The sequence below is a fragment of the Melopsittacus undulatus genome, chromosome Z (genome assembly GCF_012275295.1).
Source record: "Melopsittacus undulatus isolate bMelUnd1 chromosome Z, bMelUnd1.mat.Z, whole genome shotgun sequence".
Lineage (NCBI taxonomy): Eukaryota > Metazoa > Chordata > Aves > Psittaciformes > Psittaculidae > Melopsittacus > Melopsittacus undulatus.
Genome location: NC_047557.1, coordinates 75,567,514 through 75,592,107, shown reverse-complemented (window position 1 = coordinate 75,592,107; position 24,594 = coordinate 75,567,514).

Genomic DNA, 24,594 nt, shown 5'->3' with positions numbered 1-24,594 from the left:
AGCCAGTCTGAAGTATGAGCAGCTGATATTGTATGAATCCTTCTCCAAAGTTCACTTTCCTGTGTGAACACCCTTTCACTGGACTACATGGGGACACTGCAGAGGGCTTTAACCTACTTTAAGAACATCATTGCAATTTCTGGGTGTGCTGAAGTGATTCTATTTTGTGCATCATTTGCTGTGGTTGACAGGCCCCACACTCTCTTGCCTAATAATAAAAATGTTCCTTGCTGATACACAGCTGAATTCCAGGTACTCTGCCAAGACATTTACCCATCAAACAGAGTGTTCTTTTTGAGAATGCTAAATGATTCTTTTTTTTCTCCATCAGCATATCATACCTGGAGAAAAAAAATAACAGAACCACAAACAGGTTTTCTAAGAAAATTAATGTTTCTACCTGTCAGCTTTGGAGGTGACTCTTTTAAGGTTATATTAGTCTCTTTTAAAGCTCCTGTAATGGGGCAAAAATAAAAAAACAAATCACCAAAACCTATGTGTCCTAGTATCTGCTAAAAAGATCTAAAGATCTTACAAATCTCTTCTTTTAACCTGCTAAAAGAGAAAAAACATCAAATGTGCTATATATAATTCACTACTAAAGTTATTGTTTGGAATTCATCTTTTGTTATTTACCATGTTTGTGGTTTAGCTCGTCCTTGCCTCCCATGTTATTTAAAATTGTTCAGTACCATATAGTGACTTTTTTTCTTTTACTCTAAAATAACATTTAATTGGAATTTAAGCTGTAATTATAGATATTTGAAAAGAGTTTTTTTTCATCTGAGGCCAACGCAATTTTTTTTTTTTATTTATTTTGTTTTGATAACATCTGTCCTTTTTCACTGTGTTTCTGGAAGGTGATTAATTACTTCTGTGTCAAAAAAGTAAAATCTAAGAATGGGCATGAATAATTTCTCTGGTATATGGAATAACAGAAAGGATACATGAGTACACCTTCTTTTTTGGACATGTCTCTGACTTGTAATACAGGAACAGGTGCTCTCGATTGTACCTCTCAGCATGCTGGAAGGAAAATTTCAGGCTGTCAAAATTAAAGCAATTTTATTTCCTCTTAAAAGCAAATCCAAATTCATATTTACCTCAAGCCCTAGTCTCCAATGATGGTAAGTCAGCATTCTGCAATAATGTCATCACAGCTAACGACTGCTTTGCAAAAAGCCCTCAGTATTTGTTAAAATTTCCCTCTTACTTTGCATCCTTTGGAGCCGATTGTTGAAATAAAGTCAAATGCCACAAGGGAAATTTCAGAAAAAAAAGATAATAATGTGCAGTTAGTACAGATCATTGAACAAAATATTTTCCTACCAGCTATTCTAATTCCAACCAGGCAAAAAAATCTACGTCAAAATATAAACATTGATATTGTAAAAGCTAATTCTCCTTTCATTCTTCTCCCCTCCCTTCAAATACCTATATAGAAATAAGCAAAGCATTTATACAGGCTGGTAATGTCTTCTTTCCCCAGGTATTCAGAACTATTTAAAAAAAGAGTGTCCTGATTTTCATCTCTTATTATTTAACCAAAACCAACAAAAACCTGGCTTCAGTTATTCGCATTCTTGTATTTTGGTACCTTTTGGAGTCTGAGGTACAGAGTTCGCCATCATCTGTGGGACTAATATCACATTTCTGTTCCAGTCTGACATAAAGAATATCCTCTATGCCCTCCCCCACCCAAAAAAAAATGGTAGCTAGTGAAGAAAACTGAAAATAATTACTGAACAGATCTGTAACTGAATACCATATTAATTTATGTAGGGCATCATGTTTTCTTTTTCCTTCACAAGAACAAGCAAAATCAGCCTCCCTAATACTGTCAATCAGTTCTGCTACTGCAACACTTTTCCCCATCCCATATCCCAGGACTAGATTTTCTGCAGGACAAATTTGGCTGGTGTTTCAGATAGTTACTGAAGAACACACAAGATATCTGATATATAGAAGCATTTAATTTCCCACCATGGAGAAGGACCAGTTAAGAAAATGTAGTTCTATTGTCAGCACTGATAATAGTCCTAATAACAGAGTTGACTATGCACACACATGCATACATACACACACAGAGTCAGCCAGAGCCTAATGTATAAATCACTCTCCAATATGTTAATTGGGTTTAAGGAATGTTTTGGGCTTTTTTTTTTTATTTTGTTGGTTGGTTTTTTAATGGTGTTGGGATTTTTTTTCTTCATAATCATTGCTACTCTCTCACTTCTTTTTGTCAAAGGGGACTAAAAGCTGAATGAAATTAGGTCATAAATATCTAAAAATTCAAAGTTGAAAAATCACCCTACATCTTGAAATAAACCCAGGAAATATCCTCTGGTCTTCTCAGGGATGCAGCACATGTCTACTCTTACTAATTGACACCTCTGGGGTTGGGCAATGAAGTGACGATCCGTTCATGATGCCCTCTGGAGGTGATTCTTGTAGGCATAGCTTCTCAATATCAGCATTTCACAGTACATGAAACCAGGATGGATTATGATGATGATGATTATATTGATGTTGTTGTTTTTGTTGCTGTTGATATTATTATCCCATTAACTTGTGCTGCTGCTCTGCTGGAAGCACTAGAAATTGACTGACTCAGGGGGTCTGGGTCCTCTTTCCACTCCCACACCAATTTTCCTCTGCTTTCCAACACAGCAGAAACTTGGCCCCAGTCAGACCAGAGTCTTCCCTTTGGGACAGGAAAATTTAATTTTGCACGCACTGTTGAAAATCTGCAACTTTACTCTTTATGAGCACATTTGGGAATCAGCTGCAGTTATTATTTTGGCAAGGGCACACAGCAGAAACCCTGTCAGGAATTCCACTGGTACAAATCTCAGCAGGGCTTTTCCACTGTCAACATCAAATTAACTCATCACCATCCTTATAAATGAACACCAAAAGAAAATGAGACACATACATAGTAGTGCTTCATTCAGTTTGAAGACTGTATTTCAGTAGTTACTGGTGGTTACAGTATGAAAGAACAAAGCTATACTGCTTGTGACTTTTATGTTCAGAAAACCAAACCTGTTAATAGGAATGTAAATCAGATATTAGTTCACTGTCTTCATATATACTTTGAGTCATTATGTTGTGCATGTAAACAGGAATAATCAGTGTTGTCAGGACAATACTGTGCTCTAGACAAGCACAAATGTGATATGAAAACATATGGCATAAAGTCTAATTTTAATTATTATAAAATGTGGTTAGGCTTTCAGTCAATCACATCTGCAGTCACAGCAGTACTTTATCTGCTGTTAGCTATTCATATTAGAGATTTAAGTGCTGAACTATAACAGCTAGGAACCCTCTGAGTTCATAATTTTCAAAATGCGGATTGTTTTGAGGGTTTTGTGCAATATTTTTATACATACATACACTTTCACCTAGAGATAAAATATGAGAGCACAAGGAATGGTGGTGCTTTATAAACCATCTTTGGAGACAAATGATTAGTTAGAACACAGAATAGAAAACAACAAATAATAACATTGGAAGGATAGCTGTACAGTGGAATATTCCAAATTGAATGTCATCATTTAGGCCTCTAACTTTTATCTGGTAAACTAAAGTCAGCTACTCATTCAGATTTTACTGTGTACCTTTATGTCAGGTAGAGATGAAGAGAGTAACGGATCTGACATTTTCATTTCATTGTTTATGTTTAAACAATCAAATCCTTTTCACCTTTTATTATAGAAGAACTGGTGGAACGCAATAGGCATATTGTTTTTACAAAATTGTTTTTGGGAGTCCTTGTCGATTTATGAGTGACACACAATTTACGTCAGAGAAGTCTAGTGGCATAAACACTGAAATAATATCTTGCAAGAATGTATTTCAAATACAATCTATTTTATTCTCAATATTATGCGTCTATTTACTGTTCACTGTATGAATATCTCTAAGGCTTTGAAATCTGAAAACTAAGTGTAAGGTGACAGAAGCATTCAAGATAAAAATTAAAATATCTAGGACGAACTAGAACTTAAGAGAAAAAGCAGATCATATGGGGTAAAATGACAAAGAGACCATCTCTTAAAACACATCAACTGTCAGATGTGCTCATCAGCTGAACCACTGGGATATTGCAGAGGGATATTCACCTACCTGATGGCATTTGCACTGGAATTGTACTGCCTCTCATGTGGGGATCATGTTCATCATGGACAGGTCTGACCCTAAGCCCTCTGCTGAGATACATATATATGTATAAATATGTAAATATACTTACAAATATGTCTAACTTAAGAAAATGTGTTTACAACATAAAAAACAAAAGGTCTAGCTTTGATCTCATTCAGTCTGAGATAAATCATTAATTACAATGAAAGAAATGATGGTACAATCCTGCAGCAACAGTGTCCAGGACAGACATCAGCAGAAGTTTTTTGTTTTATTCCTCTCCAACTTTGTTCTCTCTATACAACAAACAGTTTCTAGGATTTTTTTTTTATAGACAAATTTCATTTCAGTGCAAGCCTCACCACTTCATAAACAATACAGAATCAGGTAGTCTGGTTACAATAAAAGAATATCGCCAAAAATGACATCACATTATTCTTCAGTCTTAATTTTAGAGTAGAAAAGACTGGTTAATGATGTAAAATATACATGCCATAATTCAGAACTAGTACAGCTATTCTTGCAGTCATTGTTAATAAATACATTGCAAAACAGCTCACATTATTTTCTTCTGCAAAAGTAAAGTGTGTATGTGCTAAATGACTAAAGTAACATTAATTTTAACAGGAAACTGTAGGTAATATAATATGTTATGTCAATGTGCCCAGAAACAGTTTAATTACAGGTAAGAGTTTAAATTATAATTTTGTGCTACTGTCACAAAGAACATAAAATACTTTAAGAATTAAGAATTTAAATTTAAAAATATAAGTTGTAGTTGTACAACCACTGGTCCCCTTTCAGGATTACAAATGTGATTTCAATGGGCTTTGTGTGTAAATGTTTTTATCTAAACTTAATTCTGGTTTTGAGTAGAAAGTTTTGTTTCTAACATGGCAAGACACAACTGGTGACACATAGTGGCATTTATACTTATTTTGTTCTCATTCAAAATCACAATCTGGAATAAGTTTCTGAAATAAACCTGTAAAAATAGCTTTCAAAATTATACAGATTTTTGAAGCAAATACACAGATTGATTATTGTTCAGAAGAACAGCAGAAGGAAGATGTCAGGCAGAGGTACAAAAAGTAGATGACTGTGCTGAGGTTCTGTATTTTCATATTTTGATATTTGCTATATGAACACTTGGGATACTGTGCCTTGCACAATGTCACTTTGGCTATGATTGTGCATCATGAACAGAACTAACAAAGTCAGCTGCCCTCCTGCCAAAAGTGTGTGGTGCATAAGGACTGGAAGTGCAGGCTTGTTTGTCTGCAGATTTGTGCCCTTTCTTCCATACACCTATTTTCCATTCATGCCACAATAATCTCATCTCTGTACCTAAAAATTGCATGAAATTCCTGCTCAGTAAAGCACATCTACTGTTTCAGACTGTTTGCAGCTGCAAGTGCAGTGGACACCACGCTTATGCACAGAGGTTGGCCAGTTGTCTCTTTCCAATCAGATGCAGAGTTTTCTTTCCCCTATCCCTCTTAGGAAACAGCAGCTTTACTTTCTCTCTTTTGTCTTCTCTGAAAAATTTTAGGCACATCACTGTCTACAAGGCTGCACCCCTCTGTCATATCTGTTGCATGGGAAACAGCATAATACCACAATCTCTTAATCCACAAGAGACCTCTTTAGAAAAAACAGCTGTGATTTTTCATTTTCACTACAAATTTTGTTAGGTTGGTGAGCAAAACCCAGTAGCCCTAATGAAATCTGTGGGACTGTGTCTGAAGAGTAAAGCAGTCTTAATTCAAAAAGGTTGGAAATTTAAAACTTAAATAACTGCTATAACCCATTGGTTTGGTTTCACCTTATGCACTGCAAATTAAACTACAGACTAGAGTGACAAAGACAAGATAATTATTTTCACTAACTTTCAACAGAGATCAGTGTCAATCTTACTTTCCTTTCTGTGCTTCAGTAATTCCTAATGAAGGTCTATGAGAAAAAATAAAAAGGACTTTTTTACACATTAAATACCTTTCATAGTCAAAGTTTCATGAAGTCCTTTAAAATGCAATGAGTACAATACTGACAGCTTCTCTCAAAGCACAAGGTGTACCCATTATATACAAACCAATAGGTCCCAGTCAGCTCTGGGCTGCGAGGCTGCTTTCCAGTGGCAGCAGACTGCAAACTCAGTGGCTTACCTGGATTGCAGACTCCATCAGTGACCTTGAAAGGGCAACCAAGTCACCTGTTAGAAATTATTTGAGTGTTCATAATGTATTTTCATTCTGAGCATTCACAGGTGACAGTTTTATACATGAACATAATAATTTATTTAAACTGCAAGGGTTTCTTGATGATTAAAAAAAAAAAAGAAAGCAGAAAACACTTGTATGACACGTGTGGAAATGTACTTTGTAAGGCTTCTACCAGTTGTCATAATAGCTTTGGCAATATTATGTTTTCTAGATTAAAGGAGAAGAAACTCCAAAGGTGATTATTCTGAAGGATATTGAGTTAGGAAAAGTAATTCTCCTCAATTCATACAATCCTGATCATAATAGCACATTTCACTCTATGAACCTCACATTCAGAAACCAGTGATAATAGTGAAAAACCAGTCTTGTTTCTACTCTTGTTTTGAATTCAGACCTAACACTATCACACCAACATAGATGTCCCAGAGTTTAAAGAAACGGCTCAAGTGTCAGTTTTATGAAAAACAGTGTATTACCTCTTAGTAGTCGTAAATGTCTTCAGAGTTGGCGGAAATGAAAATCAGAACTCTTACTTCCCATTCTTCTTCTTTCCTTGACTGTTAAGTGTCTTAAATATGATTTTGGGTTAACACAAAAATAAAAAGATTAATTTCCTGCTTTGCTTTTAATTCTGTAAAGATAAGTTTTGACATAAGTGTGCATGCCAGCAGGATGAAGGACAAATATCAAGAAAAAATAGTATGACAGCACTGGTAAATAGCACACGGTTTATAACCTGAAATCTTGTGATGCTGTTAACACTTCAGTTTTGAAGAAGTTCTCCTTAGATTTGGCCATCAAATTATAGCAGAAAATTGACTCTGATAATTACATATAACAAGGCTACATAACGTAACACAGGTAATAAGATTTTAATTCACCAATCCATTTTGTGAACGAGTATAAGAAGTAGCAGTCAGATTCCACTCTACTATACACAGTTTTACTGGTAGTTATATTCTGCCATGTGTGTCAGACCACCTGCAGTGTCATTATTTATACAATCCCATTAGGAAACCAGTTTTTGCTTTCATTTCAGAGGTCTATTGCAAAATTAATTCAGAAAAAAAAGAGTTGTATCTTTTTAATAGTTTGCCTGACTGAAGAGCACTAGGAGACATGGTCTTGCTATGCCCTTCCCTAGAGCTGGGATTCAGGAGAGAAGAAGGAGGGGAGATTGCCCTAGAAAGTATGGTTAGCATTACTGTTATACACTGTAGTATAAAACAAGAAGTCACTTCCGCAAACCATGAATCTGACTGTGTCAAGAAAGCTGAAGAAAGTGCAACTTGTCAAATTTTTTTCCTTTACATCATCTCTTTCCTATGCTAGTGACATAAAACCACAGGCTGTAGAAGAAGAGTAGGTTTGCAGCTACAGGTCATATGAAAATATTAAGGCAGAACAGGATCCAGACCATCAAATCTAGGCATCTAACGTTAATTTACTTTTATGTATGGAATGAAGCAGCTTGTGTGAAATAAGTGTTCATGTTCCTGTGCAGTTAATGAGGAGAGAAGGAACCTTTAAAGATCTCCAGGGAGAGAAAAGCTGTCTAGCCTGCATAGCATTGCAGTTCAGAGGCTTTCACTGCCACAGATACTTTCATGATTAGCTGGACTGCTCAGGTACTTCCCTTGCAAAGAAGACTTACTCAGAGCTCAGGAAGTTTATATGTAGGATATTTGCATAAGTAAAACATAAAGTGTCCCATCAATATGTCTTGGACTGTGTATGACCATGTTGCTTAAGAGTTTGTACACTGGACACCACCATAACAGGCAAATATTTTTTTTTAAATCAACTGCTTGTGTCTACTAGGAAGAACAGGGCTTATGCAAGAACATGTGACTGCAGAAAACTCAAAAATGTCAATATTATTTTTTCCATCCAGTATGAAAATGTTCAATAAGCAAACTGTGTGTGTCATAATCTGCATCTGGATATGTTTGCTGGATCTGGATAAAAATACTGTGATAAAATATATAACAATTTATGATGTGATATATCTCCCAAAACAATATATTTTTGAGCAAATAAAAAGTAAAATCAGATTCCTGGAAGTTCTGACAGTTTGAGTCTGTTCTTTTTTTTTTTAATAAGTGAAAATTTCTCAAACAAGTTCCCGAAGAAAATTTAATTTCTGATGAAAATATGATTTCTATCTGAAAGTTTCAAGCTGATATACTTTGTGATAGCTTTCAATCTAGGTATAAATAAGCTGTCAATAGAGGTCTTTAGATGGATTATATCTCCAAAAATACGTTTATGCAATACACAGAATTCTTACAGGATATGAGATATCAAAGTAGCTTGTATTTCTGACTTCAAAACATTGTTTGGGATATTTTTAAGAAAATAATTAAGTTTCATCATGTTTTTAGGTACAAATATTATTTTTTTTGGTAATTTAATTGCTCTCATTTGAACTTTTGTTTACAGTGGTTTATAAATATTTGCAATTTAACTATTTGAGCTGGAAATTCAGCTGGCTTTATATCTGTCATGGGAATGTCATGTGCACTCTTCAGCTACAGAAGATCTGGAGGACCTACATTTGCTTTGTGCTGAAGTTTAAATACTCTTGATTCAGAGCGTTATGTCTGATTAGAAAGAATCCTGTGGTTAGTCTTTTGCTGAGTCTCTCACTAATCAAATATATTTTGTCAGTTCAGTAACATCTTAAGAAAATTAAATAAAAAAATATATCTTGTAAAAGTTCAGCACAGACTCAGTAGTATGCAGCAGCTAAACTTTTTTGAAGTCTCTTTTAGCTGAATGTGCTTTGATTCCTCACAATTACTGTTACCACACATCTGTTATTGACATCAAAATGTTTAATATACAGGATCCTTGGAAAATACCTTCCTTCAATGAAAACAGATGTAGCAGAACAGATCATACAAGAAAGTCAAGAGATATATTCCAAGAAATAGGAAAGTTTAGCCACTGGAAGGGAAGAGACAGGGTTCTGTGATGAAGTAAAAACTGGAGCTGGGGATGGACCGAGGGACAAGAAAAAATGATTGAGGGGAAGAAGTGAAAAATCAAAGTCATCATCTTTCTTCCTCAGATTAGTTTTAATTCCTTTTCCTGCTGTCTCCTGCTCCCCAAGAGGAAAGAAAAACACTTGGCATGTGGTTATCAAATAAACGTTTACCAAATTGTCTCAGCTGGGAAGCAGTGCATTTTCACACTTGCTTTGAAGAAAACCAGCACAACCATTTAATAGTGATTCAATAATGTGAAAATAATTCTGCATAATTACATACCTGAATTAAAATTATGCTAATGGAACACACTGTGATGTCGGCTGCAGAGCTCTCCAAGCACTGCATAGAGCCTGAGCCATGGGTAGGAGGACAAAAATGGATGCCCAGAGAAGTCTTCTCCAGGCCACACAGAAGCACGCAGTACACCTTGCAAATTCCCAGCCTGCAAGTGAAGGGTTGGGAAACTTGTTCACAGACTTGCCTGAAGATCTCATAAAATTTTTAGCTTTGGAAAGGACCTTAAGACCATCTAGTTTCAACCCCCCTGCCATGGGCAGGGACACCTCATGGTAAACCATGTCACTCAAGGCTCTGTCTTACCTCATCTTGAACACTGACAGGGGTGTAGTATTCACAGCTTCCTTGAGCAACCCATTCCAGTGCCTCATAATGCTTACAGTAAAGAACTTCCTCCTAATATCCAATCTAAACTTCCCCTGTTTAAGTTTTAGCCTGTTACCCCTTGTCCTGTCACTACAGGCACTAATGAATAGTCCCTCACCAGCATCCTTGTAAGCCCTCTTCAGATACAGGAAGGCTGCTATGAGGTCTCCACGCAGCTTTCTCTTCTCCAGGCTGAACAGACCCAGCTTTCTCAGCCTGTCTTCATATGGGAGGTGCTCCAGTCCCCTCATCATCCTCGTGGCCCTCCTCTAGACTTGTCCCAACAGTTCCATGTCCTTTTTATGTTGAGGACACCAGAACTGCATACAATACTCCAAGTGAGGTCTCTCAAGAGCAGAGTAGAGGGGCAGGATCACCACCTTTGACCTGCTGGTCACGCTTCTTTTGATGCAGCCCAGGATGTGGTTGGCTTTCTGGGCTGTGAGCACACACTGAAGCTGGCTCATGTTCAGTTTCTCATCAACCAGCACCCGCAAATCCTTCTCTGCAGGGCTGCTCTGAATTCCTTCTTTGTCCAACCTGTAGCTGTGCCTGGGATTGCTCTGACCCAGGTGTAGGATTTTGCAGTTAGCATGGTTAAACTTCATAAGGTTGGCATCAGCCCACCTCACAAGTGTGTCAAGGTCCCTCTGGATGGCATTCCTTCCTTCCAGCATATCAACCGAAACACAGTTTGGTGTCATCCGCAAACTTGCTGAGGGCGCACTCAATCCCACTGTCCATGTCACCAAGATGTTGAACAAGACCAGCCACAGCACTGATCCCTGAGGGACACCACTCATTACTGGTAGCAAGTAATCATACTGGCAAAGTATTTCCCATATACGGTATTCACATAGGAAATTAACAGTGAACTTTTAGTTTCTTTTTATTGTCCTTTTCTTTCTATACTCAATACAATGTCAGAAAATAAGGACTAAGATTCCAGAGTGGTTTTGGAAGTGGTGAAAAAAAGTTGCACATTGAAAGTGGGAGCTTCTTTTTCTTAAAGCCCAAAAACTTTCCTTGGTGGGTTTTTCTGAGGAAACAAAATAATAGCTAGATGTTCAGTCTTTCTTCTCTGCAGTAAAGGATAATAGCAATTCATGATTTTTTGTTAATGTCAAACACCTAAAGCACAGGGTGGCCACAACAGGTATGGGTCTGAAGTTTCAGGAGAAGTGAGAAACAGCTGAGTTACTACTTGTAAATACAAAATACTATTTCAGTCTGTCTCTTCAGAGCAGTTGATAAACACCTTCACACAGACACTTTGTTTCATCTTGATTTTCTGACACATCACCAACTATTCCTCTCAATTTGCTTCAGTTGTGTAATCATAAAAAATAAAAAAAGAAAACTATATTGATTTCATTAAATTCTGCTCAAGGGTGGGAGGGTTGGAAACCTGATGAAAATACAATGAAAGCTCAAGCAAGTATCTACATAGTTATTACTTCTGAACTATCTGCATCCCAAAATACAGAAAAAAAACCATTATAGACTTCTGCAAAAGGCTAATCCATTTAAACTGAGATTCCATCTTTACAAAAGACACTGTAGCTGATTGTCATAGTTGTCCAATATTTTATTTACTCGTGGGCAAGTTTTTCAGGAGCCAAATGTGTTTTAAAATAATTAAATATTTTAAAATGTTTCTAAATAGAATACAGAATGGTTTGGCCTAGAAGAGACAGTAAAGATCCTCCAGTTCCAACTCCCCTGCCATAGGCAGCAATAATAAATAAAACATACATAAATATGCACATAAATAAATCATTCTGCTATCAACATTTTCTTTCTCAGCTGAGGGATAGATATTAGAGGATGACCAGGAATGATGATGGAAATTAATGGTCTTAAATTAAATGTTCATGACAATTGGGATGTACACAAATGCAGCAAACATTCAGGTCTCTAACACAAATCAATAAAAGCATGCAAATTGCAGTGCTTCTTACAAACAAGGAAAGACTATCTGGGGGTATTACACTCAGGAGGTAATGAAGCTTCATTGTAACCTTTGCAGAAGGTTGATTAATGGTTCTCTTCAATGTCTGGAAACTTGCATTTTCAGGCATTTGTAACCTTACTCATGTGGAAGATCTGAGGCTGCAGACCAGGAGGTGAACATTAGTGGGGTGAGCATTAGTGAGTTTCACTCAGGATTGTGCTTCTCATTTCAAGTCTTGGTGACAGCAAATCCAACTTAACTCCTAAAACTTTCAAGGAGATGAATGGAATTGCTCCAAGAGTGCTGGGTTGCTTAGTGTGTATAAATGGCAGGATATATACTTGTAAGAGGTGATAATTTATTGAGGTAATGAAAGTTTCTCCTTCATACCGAGAATGTACATGAGTAATTGAAAAGGATAGACAGACAATATAAATCTCCCAGTATATATTACTGTCTTATCTCCTTTTCACACCTTATTGAAGGTGTTACCTGCAAATGGCTGTCTGGATTTCTATCTCTGTTACTAATGAATTTATAATTCAGTGTCATATTAGAATCTTTCCAGCATGGCTTCTTGCACTCTACTAAAATGTCCTCATCAAAATTCAGTTTGTTCTTATCCTCCCCAAGCTGCCATCTGATCTAGAGTGTTGTTTGTACTCTGCTTGATTTATTATCCCTTTTACTTCTGGTCATTATCACTGGGTAACCTAATTTACCACTGAGTTCAGCTATGGTTTTCATGCTGACAGAAAAATGTCTCTGTTTGATGTAGATATCTTTCCTTTTGGCTGAAATAAAGTGGTGATCCTTTGCTTGTCACTTCTCTGTGTTTGAATGAACACCTAAGTCTTCCTGCAGATTTCCCATATTTTCTCTTACCTGTGGCCTGCGTCACTACATGTACACTGGCAGGTTCCTCTAAATAGCTAATGCCAGTCAAATATCCTTACAATTTTTCCTGCCTGACACTTAAAATAATTCCCAAGAAAACCTGGGTGGTCAAGGAAGAGAGGAAGAAATATGGCCTTTGCCATAATTCCCACTAAAATGTTGTGAAATAATACTATTGCAATTGCCACCCATTACCAAAGCAGCTAGTGTTGCCTGGCTGCTTATCAGCTCCTCTATTTTTGTTCTTCATACATTATTTTCTACAGTATCTTATTTTATGTCCTGGTTTGGGACTAAGGATCTAACCTTCAATATTTGGCCTAAGGATTTGCACTACAATGGGGATTACAAACAATAATGATGATAGGTTAATTTATAAGCAGTCCTATGCAGAACAACTCTGTTCTCCCCAGTTTCTTATCTGAAACTTTCTTTCCTGTACACGCCTGAATATTGCACAGGCTTTTGTTTTCTTTCCAGTGTTCCTGCACCATGAGCTCATATTTATTTTGCTATATATCACCTACTGGTCTTTCTCACATTCTTAATACATTTATCTAGTCAGGAGAACATTGTGTTATGCAATTCTCTCCATTGTAATAAATCATTTTCTGTATGTCACTGTTTTTAAAAAGCAAAAGAAGGCACCTTATTATTTTCTTAAATTCCCTAGTGCCAAATAACACATGCATCACTGTCTATGCATATGAAGCTATCTATGTTACCTTTTGCCACTTCTGTACCTGTTGTTTATATTTCTGTAGCACAAGGTCATGATCATGCTAGACTGTCCTCTGCAAAGGGAACAAAATGAGTGAGTAGCTATTACAAGGGCTTAAGGAAAACTTGTGATTAGGATAGTTGTCCTTCAGACCAATCTTAATAAGCAGCAACTGGAAAAGAAAGTCATAGTAATATCAGAAGATATGCATAAATGAACTGATTTCTTGTTGCTTAGCAGTAAAAGGTGAGTTACTTGTCATTTCACCATATTTTTAAAAAATCAACACTTAAAAAACAAATGGAACCTGAAGGAACAGCTAATTCCTTAGTAGTATGACCTATAAATATAACAATTTTTTATGCCTACTAAAAAATTATAGAATTGCAGACTGGTTTGGGTTGGAAAGGATCTTAAAGCTCATCCAGTTCCAATCTCCTGCCACGGGCAAGGACACCTTCCACTAGACCAGGTTGCCCCAAGCCCCGTCCAATATGACCTTGAACACTGCCAGGGATGGGGCAGGCACAGATTTTCTGGGCAACCTGTGCCAACCACTGTCTCAGCACCTTCACAGGGAAGAAGTTCTTGTATGTAGAAAGTAAACACGGTCTTTTATCTATTATCAGTTAATAATACATTGTATAGGTTTTATTCAGATTTTATTTTTCTATTACCAAATCACTAATAAATGGGTCCAAATTTCTTCCAGTCTGTTAAAGCCCCACTGATACAACAAATAGTTTATGTAAAATATTTCATTCAAATAATACAGCAAAATACCCAACTCAGTTGTAAACTCTGACTTGATAAATAAATAAGCAATACAGCTATATACCTGTGCTTAAGAGCTCCTCTGTGTTGGAATCATAAGTACAAATACAGCTGCAATTTAAATGTGTAAATATGGCATAATCAAAAGCGTGAGGAATCATAACTATTAATAGCAACAAAATGTAAGGTTTCATAGAATGGTTTGGACTAGAAAGGACCTTAAATCTTATCCAATCCCACCCCTCCTTCCCCCTGCCCCCACAGGCAGGGATGCCTTCCACTAGACCAGGTTGCTCCAAGCTCCAAGTTGCTCTAACCTGGCTTTGAGCACTGCCAGGGGTGGGGCAGCCACAGCTCCTCTGAGCAACCTGTGACAGGGTCTCACCACCCTCACAAGCAAGAACTTCCTAATATTTAATCTAAATCTATCTATCCTCTGTCAGTTTAAAGCCATTCAGCCTTTTTCTGTCACTGTATGTCCTTGTAAAAGGTCCTTCTGGTTTGCTTGAAGCTGGGAGCAATTGTTGCAACTATCCCACTAGGAACTGCAGTGACCATACAAAATTTGCAGAATATTTAATGGACACTGAAAGAAAATTTATCAGCAATGAAAAATACTTGAGCATTATAAGTTGCATATAACAGCCTACAGTGTCTATAGTGTTTCAGAGCTAATTAAAGTTACAGGCTGTTATGAAATCTATGTAGGGCTGGTTTTTTTTTACTTGGAATTTGCTGTCATTAAGCTATTGTGCTGTGTGACTACATACTAGATATAAGCCAGAAGGAAAAGAACAAGACTGTTTTATACTGCTTTTGTCTGACTCAGATGTAGATATTTTACTGTTTCATCTCTAGTTTTCTCTTGTACACATATGACTGCAGAAAAGCAGTTTGAAATATGTCTACACCTTTAGATAATAAATAGTTTATTTTGTCTTCATAAGAAGTTGTGCTTTAGATGGCGTTTTAGGGTCTCAACTTCACTGACAATGTTGGTTATAGTAGGGGTAGCTGAAGTTGATTATTTCATCAGGTAGCGGGAAACTGAAGAAGGTTCTTGTAATGTGATTCCCACTTCAGGGTGCTGTGTATATTCAGCTGCTTCAGTGTAGCCACAATGCTTTAAAACAATGGAACAAAGCAAGGTGATATTTTGTTTTAGATCAACTGATAAAGCTGAAAAGAGGAAGAGAAATATCTCTAGAATGTAAGCTCTTCTTAGGTCTGAAACAGTAGAAGCAGAGCTGAGCTACTGGGAAATTACTTTGCCTCAGTAGTTAAATGGAAAGCAAATGAAAATGTGGACTTTGAAATATCTCAATGAAATAGCTTATGGATGCACTGTCAAGCAAAACAACAAAAACATTTTTGTTTTAATTAAAACAACACAAACCAGGAAATACAATGATTAAATAACATTGCATATATAACATAATAACGCATAAAATACAAAGTTTTGCATAAGAAGCACTGTCTGCATAGCTACAAAAGTTACACTGATCAGAAATGACAGAGTTTTATACTGAAACACAGACAAACATTAACATTAAAAAAATATTTAGTAAGCTGGGAAGCAGTACTTTGTGATGTTAGACCTCTATCAGCATGACTTCTTTCAAATTATTATATGCATTTAATCATATTACTTCAATGAATATTTATTCTTCTCAAATATATTTTTCATTAACTAAATTTTCATTACTTGCTATGGTAAATATAGAAAAAACAGAAAAGCCTTTACTGAATTCCGGATTATGACTCATTTGATCTCTCAAGTTGGCTAATATATTTTTCATTAGCTAAATAGACACCAATTTCCATTACTTGCTATGGTAAAAGAAGAAAGAACAGAAAAGCCTTTACTGAATTCCAGATTCTGATTCATTTGATCTCTCGAGTTGGCTAAGTCTTAATGCTAAAAATCATGAAAGCATTATTCATTTTGAAGTACTCATACAGGATTGTTGAGTTTCCAAAGCAATTAAAGAAAAAATATTAAAATTACATGAGCTCAGAGTAAAGGACCTCTGTATGTTCCTTACTTCAATGAAGTGTAACATTTGGGAGCAAGCCTTTTCAATTCTCATAACACATATGGCAAATGAAGCAACTGTTTATTAGGAGTTTAAGAAGGACATAAAAAATTAATTTTGATTCATGAACATTCAGCAATTATAAAACCACCCCCAAGGGACTAAAAAGATGGGAAATTTTGTAACTAAGTTTTATTTACATGAACAGCACCCACTATCTAGCAGAGGTTTGTCTTGTGCCTTGTGCTTAAGTGGTTTATGCTGAGTGTTCTTTTTCGCACTATATTTTGCCACTAAGCTCCTGCCAAAAAGGGATATATAGGGTTTTCGGAACATAATCACTTCCATTGTACAGCAGCACTAACTTACACTTGTTTGGATGCTTTATATACAGTTTAGAATGATTTGCCCAAAGAATAAAGGTTGCAACTCCTGTGATCATGACTTCAAGCTCGCTACCTCAGAGAAAAATTAAAATCTAGATCTTAAGGAATCTGCTAAGTAATGCAAATTTGGTGATTTATTTTTTTTTCCTTTTTCGCATTTATCTGTATAAAAAGTAAAAGAAAGTCCCAAGCCATATTCTCCCTTTCTAGTTTTGACACCTTGCACATGAAGAAAGACAGTTTTAGCAATCATTAAAGCAGAGCAATCAGGCTGAAACTAAAACAAGATTTTCCAAATCAGAAACCCTCTTTTTAACACCCTGTCCACAAACCTGTAGTTTTAAGTCAACACCATATAACTGCAAAGCAGTCTTTGATGATTATTTGTATTGTCACATACATTCCCAGATATCCTAGACAACCTCAGAAAATGCCATTGCTTATTCTAGCTCTCCTGAAACCATCACTTTTCAGTGGGTCAGAATCTTTGTTTTCTAATATGTCATTGTTTTGCAGTGCAGCAGCTTATTGTTTTGGAAATACTTTATCTCTTCAGTAAAAAACAGAGAATATATAATACATGCTGTCAGAATGTCTGATTAGATTTTCAGTAAAAATAATGGGAAACTTTTCCCCCGTAGCTAAGCTCAAAACCAATAATTAAACTCTTACTAAAAAAAAAACCCAGTAGTGTCTGGAAAATAAAAGGTCCTATATTTCAACTAGAAATGTTAAAAATGTGTTGTAAAAATAAAACAATAAATAATTTTACTGTAAACCTATACCTAAACCTGACTATAGATTAATGTGCTTCTGTTATACTTTTTGTTAAAAAGACAATATAAAAACAAAACATGTTAATATAAATATGACAGAGTATCCATATTTAAGGATGGATACCATTTTTCATTACAACACTTTCATTTCAACTGCTTAAAAAATATTCCATGGAGCTCTCTTTTTTTTTTTTTGTATCAAACAGAATATTTACAAATATTTGCAAAGTTGATTCAGTGAAAGTTCAGGCCTTACTGGAAAAAAAAATTATCATAAGTTGCGTAATTTTGTCAGTTTGAATATTCTTTGTATTCACAAATACCGAATTATGAACTTGACATTTGATAAAAGCCAAATTTAAGGAAAAATGAGCTGCTTTTCTCTATAAATGTCACAAAATGAAATGCTACCTAACATCTAGAAGTTTCTCCTAATAGGCTTCAGAAACTCATTTTCACAAAGACTGATTATAAAATATTTGTGCACTGTCTGTTTGTAAAATCTGGTTTACAGATTTTTTTATATGTCAACTCATTTGGTATGATCAGCAATATCACTCAGATTTTAAAATTGCTAACTCAATTGCTTTTTACTGACTGCGGGAGGAAGTTAACCTGGCCATGATACTTGCTGTAGAAATCTTTTTCTGCTTAAAGTGCATCTATTTTGTGTAAAGAGCCTGAAAAGTGACACAACTAATTTTAGTTGAATTGTTAGTGAGGAACCCAAACAAACAAAAAACTCAGAAGAAAATCTGAAGATGCAGATGAGCAGTGAAGAGCAGTGAAAGCAGTGTGTCTGCAGCCCTGCTGGAAGGTATGGAGATGCAGTCAAATACTCTGGTGTGTTTACGGTCCTTTGCAGACACATAAAAAAACAAACAAACAAACAAACAAAACCAACAAAACCAAGAGAATGACTAGTAATATGAATATGAACTTGCCATCACAAGACTAGGGAAAAATGATGTGGCAAAGCCATGTATTTGCTCAGAAAGTGCCATTTACCAGGAAAAATATAAATTGACATTCGGGCTCAGTAAGTGCTTTTCTTCATGAGGAAACAAAGAAATAGAGGCACAATTCAAAATCCAGAAATGGACTTTATTTTCACTGAAATTACTTTCTACTCAATCATCCCCAGTGAAAAAAAAAAAATAAAAAATCTGTCGGGTGGGATGAAGATAGCCTTCATTTTCCTGATTGTGTGATGAAAAATGACATGGTAAAAAAAAAAATCTGCTAAACTATCATGCTGGCATTGGGTAGGATAGAGTTATTTTTCTTCCTAGTAGCTGGTGCAGTGTTGTGCTTTGGCTTTAGTCTGCAAACAACACTGATGACACATCAATGTCTTACTTAGTTGCTGCTCAGTAGCACTCACCCTGATCAAGGACTGTTCAGTCTCTCATGCTCTGCCAGTGAGGAGGGGCACAAGAAGTCAGGAGAAAGCAGAGACAGGACAACTCACCCAAACTAGCCAAAGCAGTATTCCATACCACAACATATCATGCCCAGCATGTAAACTAAAGGGAGTTTTCCAAAAGGTACCAATCACTGCTTGAATCAGGCTGGGTATTGGTCAGTGGGTGGTGAGCAATTGCATTGGCCATCAGTAGGCTTTTTATTTTTTATCTTTCCCCCCTCCTACATTAATTTTTCATGAAGGATGGGTGCTAAACCAGAATCTCAACTAATTTCCCCTCATGACTCTCCAGCTCCTCCAGCACTGGCTGATCACACTGATCACACACTCTTACCTTGCCCTCAGACGTGTGGGCAACTGAAATGGCTCAGGGGATCTGAGAGTCAGACATATGCCAACCTGGCTGTGGTCAGAGGTCAACTGCATATTTGTGTTCTAGCCCCCTGTGGGATTCTCCTGTCAGAGAGGTCATTACTTTTTGGTTTATGGTTATCTGTGGTGGCAATGAGGTAATTTCATTGTGCTTACACAGCTTTTGGTTCTGCATTGTTATTTTCTTTAAAAATACCTTCTCACACAGAGAGGTTTTCTGTTTAAAAACTCCTAAAGAATTTTAACAAATCATAGCAATCTCACGTTAATTTCCTTACATGCTTGTGCATAATTTTTAGTAATTATGGAAATGAAATATTAGTGTCTATGATTATTATCTCATTAAACTGTTTTTTTCATAGAGGAGAAAAAAAAACCCAAAACCACGGAAGAAGAAGTATTACTTCCATCTACAAAAAAAGTATTAAAATATTTATTGTTTTGACCCTTTTATGCAAAGGATTAAAAAATCATTGTGGCAGATCATAAGTTCTAAGAGTAAAATACTCTTTTGAATAACCCATCAGCATTGACCTAAAGCCTTTGGAATACAGATGAAATGGCAATTTAAGTTAAATTTTCCCCTGAAGAAAAAATAAAAACTTAAGTCAAACTTAGAGACAGACGGAGGAAGAAAATATAGTAACAGTATATGTGGGATTCTCTGATCCAAACTGATTTAGTAAACATTATTAGTGTGTATGTCCAGTTCCTTCTGTCTAGAGTCAGTATAAGTGTAAGGTATAGAATCTAGCTACCAAGGTACTGCATTAATTCTACAAATTCTTAACATAAAACTTCTGTAAGTCTCAGAACTTGAATATACCCAGATCCAGCACCAGGTATTGATTTTGTTGGTCAAACCTACCGTTCCTGCCAATAAACTGCAGCAAAATTAACTGCATAGCATTATGGAGAGAGATAACAAAACAGAGAATTGAAAACTTTCTCACAGAATTTTGTTAAGATCACATCCAGCATTTCAGACTAGTGGAAAATAAAGGTTTTTTTTAGCATTTCATTGGAAACTAGGTTCAAACACAGTGAAGTGAAATTAATCTCATCTAAATTTTCATTGAATTTTTGGAGTTACACTGATCAATTTAAATTTGAATCTCTACACTAACTGACTGGAAAAAATGTATCAAAAAAAAAAAGGTGTTTCATACCAAAATGACACAAAACTTTCTAAAAACCGCAGAAATTAAATATTTCACAGGAATCAATTTTTATATCCTAACAGTGGGTCAACAATTCAGTCACTTTCTTCTGAAACAAGTAGCTATATGCAAAGGATTTTTTCTCTTTTTTTTTTGTTTGTTTGTTTGCTTGATTTTTTACATTTTATAAACCAGTAATACAAAAAATAGGCATACTGCCAAATAAAATTAAATAATAATTAAAACAGTGTTTCAGATTAAACTGCATTTAAACCACTGTCATGGGTTCAGCTGTAGCAGTAATTTTTCTCCTTCTTGTAGCTGGTGCAGTGCTGTGTTTTGACTTCTGGGCTGGGAACAGTTGCTTGATAGCGAGCATGTTTTGAGGGTGTTTTTGTTCAAGGTTTTTTCTGAGCACGTGCTCTGCCGGGGAGGAGGGGAGGCCAGGAGGAAGGAGAGACAGGACACCTGACCCAGGCTAGCCAATGAGGTATTCCATACCATAGCACGTGATGCCCAGGATGCAACTGGGGGAGAGAGCTGGAAGGGCGGAGCTCTGGAGGGAAATGGAGGAGGGATCACGCGGTGCTCAGCCGGGCAGGGTGGAGTGAGTTATGGGTCGGTGGCTGGTGGGGTGTTGTATTCTTTTCGCTTGTTATTGGCTTTATCATTATTATTTGTAGTAGTAATGGCAGTAGTGATTTGTGTTGTGCCTGAGCAATTAAACCGTTCTTATCTCGACCCGTGGGGGCTACATACTTTGGATTCTCCTTCCTAACTCTTCGGGAGTTGGGGGAGCAAGGGGGTAGTGAGTGAGAGTACTGTGAGGATTTGGTTTAAACCACGACAACCACTTACTTGATAACATAACTGAGATACTCTAGCAATGGCCTTTTTGTTATTATAATGGCTTGCTGGCTGAAAAATGCAGATAAATTTGACAGATAGGACTTATTGATGGGTGTTTTTCACTCTCATCTCTACTGAACATGGCTACAGAATCTAACATGGATTTTATTAATATACTTTCAAAGGAATAAAGAAGACTAATCTCACAATTTTTTTCCCATTAGAATCATAAAATCATTAAATAAATAAGTCAAAGAAGCAGGGACCTCTGCTTCTTCACTAGCAATTCAAAATTTTTAAGCAAAACTGATAATAATTAGTATACCAGAAAAAAAAAATGAAAAAGTAAGAAATTAGATGCTCCTTCAAGCTATTCATCTCTAAGAGCTGGCACAAGAGAAAAAAATAGTGCCTTGAAGTGTAATTACATGGCATTTGTAGCCTGTCTTGAGAACCATGTTAGCTGTAATTGGAGAAGCTATTGATTTTGTAAAGACACATTGCTGCATTATATTTGAAGAGTTAAAATGATCTGACCATTAAAATAGCTTGTACTATTCCAAATTGTTTTGCAGACTGAAATTTGTATTGATTCTAAGAAAATTTTGTTACCCAGCAGGGTGTGTACTTAAAGAAAATTTTTGCATAATCTGTTTTTAGATAAAGAATTGTTCTATATACTGACGATTTTTTTGTCTTACATAGAGGTAACTGGCAACTTCAGCCTTCCACTGGAGTATTTCTGCATTAAATATTCAGTATTCAACTTGCATATATTCAATGTTATCTGGATTAAACACACAGATCCATTTTATCATACATATAACCAAGCCTCTTTTTTCTCCCTGTGGCAGAATGTTTTTACCCTCTAGAGGAAATCCAAGAAATTCTGTGTATAATGTGTTTAGAAAACCAAAGATCTTGCTGAATTCTCTGGTCTCAAAACCACATATGAAACAGTGGTTATATGTGTAAGCATCTGTTTCAGCATTTGATAGTGTAATATTCACTAGAGGAAGCCATTACTGAGCCCAACTATCAAGAGTTAATTTTTCACTTGCAAACTTTTTTCTTTTCTAGTCCATTAATTATACTGGTAAAAAAAAATCAATTACTGCTTCAAATCAATCTGTGGAAAAAAAAGTTCAAGCAAATATGGCAATCTATGTTAAAATATAATTAAAATCAAAATGATACGAAATGTTACACTACTGCGTAATTTTAAGAGAATGGTTGATTTTCAAAAACACTGACATGAAAACCTGGTCTTCTAAATAAGTTTTAATTCATGGCAATGTATTTTATTTCCTCTTTCATGCAATGGATAGCAAATGATACCATTTGGAGTTTCTGGTTAAATGTAAACAACAGCTTCTCCATTACAAATGTAGAGTTTATGCATAATATTACTTCTTCCATATAAGTCGATGCACCTTTATTAATAGACGGTGATGTTAAAACCTTCTTTGCTATCCTAGTTTTATCTTGCAGCTTAGAAAGTTTCTCAGTCTAAAGAAAGATCAAATGAAATTAGTGAAAGGGTAACTATAAAGGGTAAATCATAAATCGAGCCCTAAATGTTTTTTAAAATATTTCAAGTTTTTTTTTTTTCAAGAGTCTTCCAAGGGACATCTTTTTCAAAAAGCTATTAAACTGGAAGAGAAGGATGCATTGAAGTACAATACATTGGAAAGCTGTAGAATAGTGGGGAAAAAAAATAAAATGGCCTGTACTTCTCCTACATAGGAAAGCGAAGTGTGTTTGGATACTCAGTTTCAATGCACTGAAACAGTGTACAAGATATAAATTGCATTATGCATCCTACCTTGCACTGTAGATGAGGTGATGAGGAATAAAATTGATAGAATGAAAGAAGACAAACTAAATTTGATTACATGGTTTCACTCTTAAATAGCATCATAAAATCATTGAATCCTAGAATTATGGAACCAGCTAGGTTGGAAAAGACTGTCAAGTCCAGCCTTTACCTCAAAACTGTAAAGGCCACAGCTAAACCATTTCACTGAAAGCCTCATCTACATGGTTTGTGAACACTCTCAGGGACGGTGATTCCACCACTGCCCTAGGCAGTCTGCTCCAATGTCTGAGCACCTTTTTGGGGAAGAAATTGTTCCTAATATCCAGTCTAAACCTCCCCTGGTGCAGCTTGAGGCTGTTTCCTCTTATCCCTTGTTCCCTGAGAGCAGAGATCAGCCTCCTCCTGGCTCCATTTTCTTTTCAGGTAGCTGTAGAGAGTGATAAGGTCCCCCCTGTGCCTTCTCTTCTCCAGGCTGAACATCCCCACCACTTCCTCATCATACTTGGCTCCAGGCCCTTCACCAGCTCCATTGCCCTTCTCTGGACCTTCTCCAGCACCTCTATGTCTCTCCTGTAGTGAGGGGCCCAGAGCTAAACACAGGATTCAAGGCATGGCCTCACCAGTGCCCAGTACAGGGAGACATTCACTGCCCTGGCCCTGCTGGCCACACTACTGCCGATACAGGCCAGGATGCTGTTAGCCTTCCTGGCTGCTGGGCACAAGCTGGCTCATGGGCAGCTCCGTCAGCACGCACAGGTCCTTTTTCATAAGCAGCTTTCCAGACCCTCTTTCCAAGCCTGTAGCATTGCATGTTGGTGTTGTGTCTCAAGTGTAAAATTACTGAGGGAGCACTCAATCCCCTCATCCAGATCATCAATGAAGATATTAAACACTGACATGTTATTTGCTCATAGACAAATAAATAAATAAATAACCTTGAATTTGAAGAGGATAATATGCCAAGTGTGAAATATTTTATTCAGCACAAAGCAATGATACACTGTCAGAGGTAAATGGACCTCAAAGTGTAAACCGCAAGGGACATGAGATAAAATGGCTCCCCTCTGCCTTTGGTGCAAGACAGGGATGGGTGTTCACCATTGGAAGTCAGCATGATAAATCCCATCTGTTCACCTAGCCTCAATCACTACCAGCATCCCACAGCACTTATTTCTGTAGTGTAAACCTAACTTCCCTTACCCCACCCCTTTTGCAGACAGCAGCAGTAATCAAGTTACTGTACTAATTTAAGAAAGGTTTGAAAACTACTGGCAATCTTTTGGGATCTAATTAACAATTAATCTCTGAAATGATCTCTGCAGACACTGCAGGTGGCTAGATCTTGCAAGTAACAGAGCCTACATGGAATTTGGTTATCAACAGGAAAATTATATATTTTC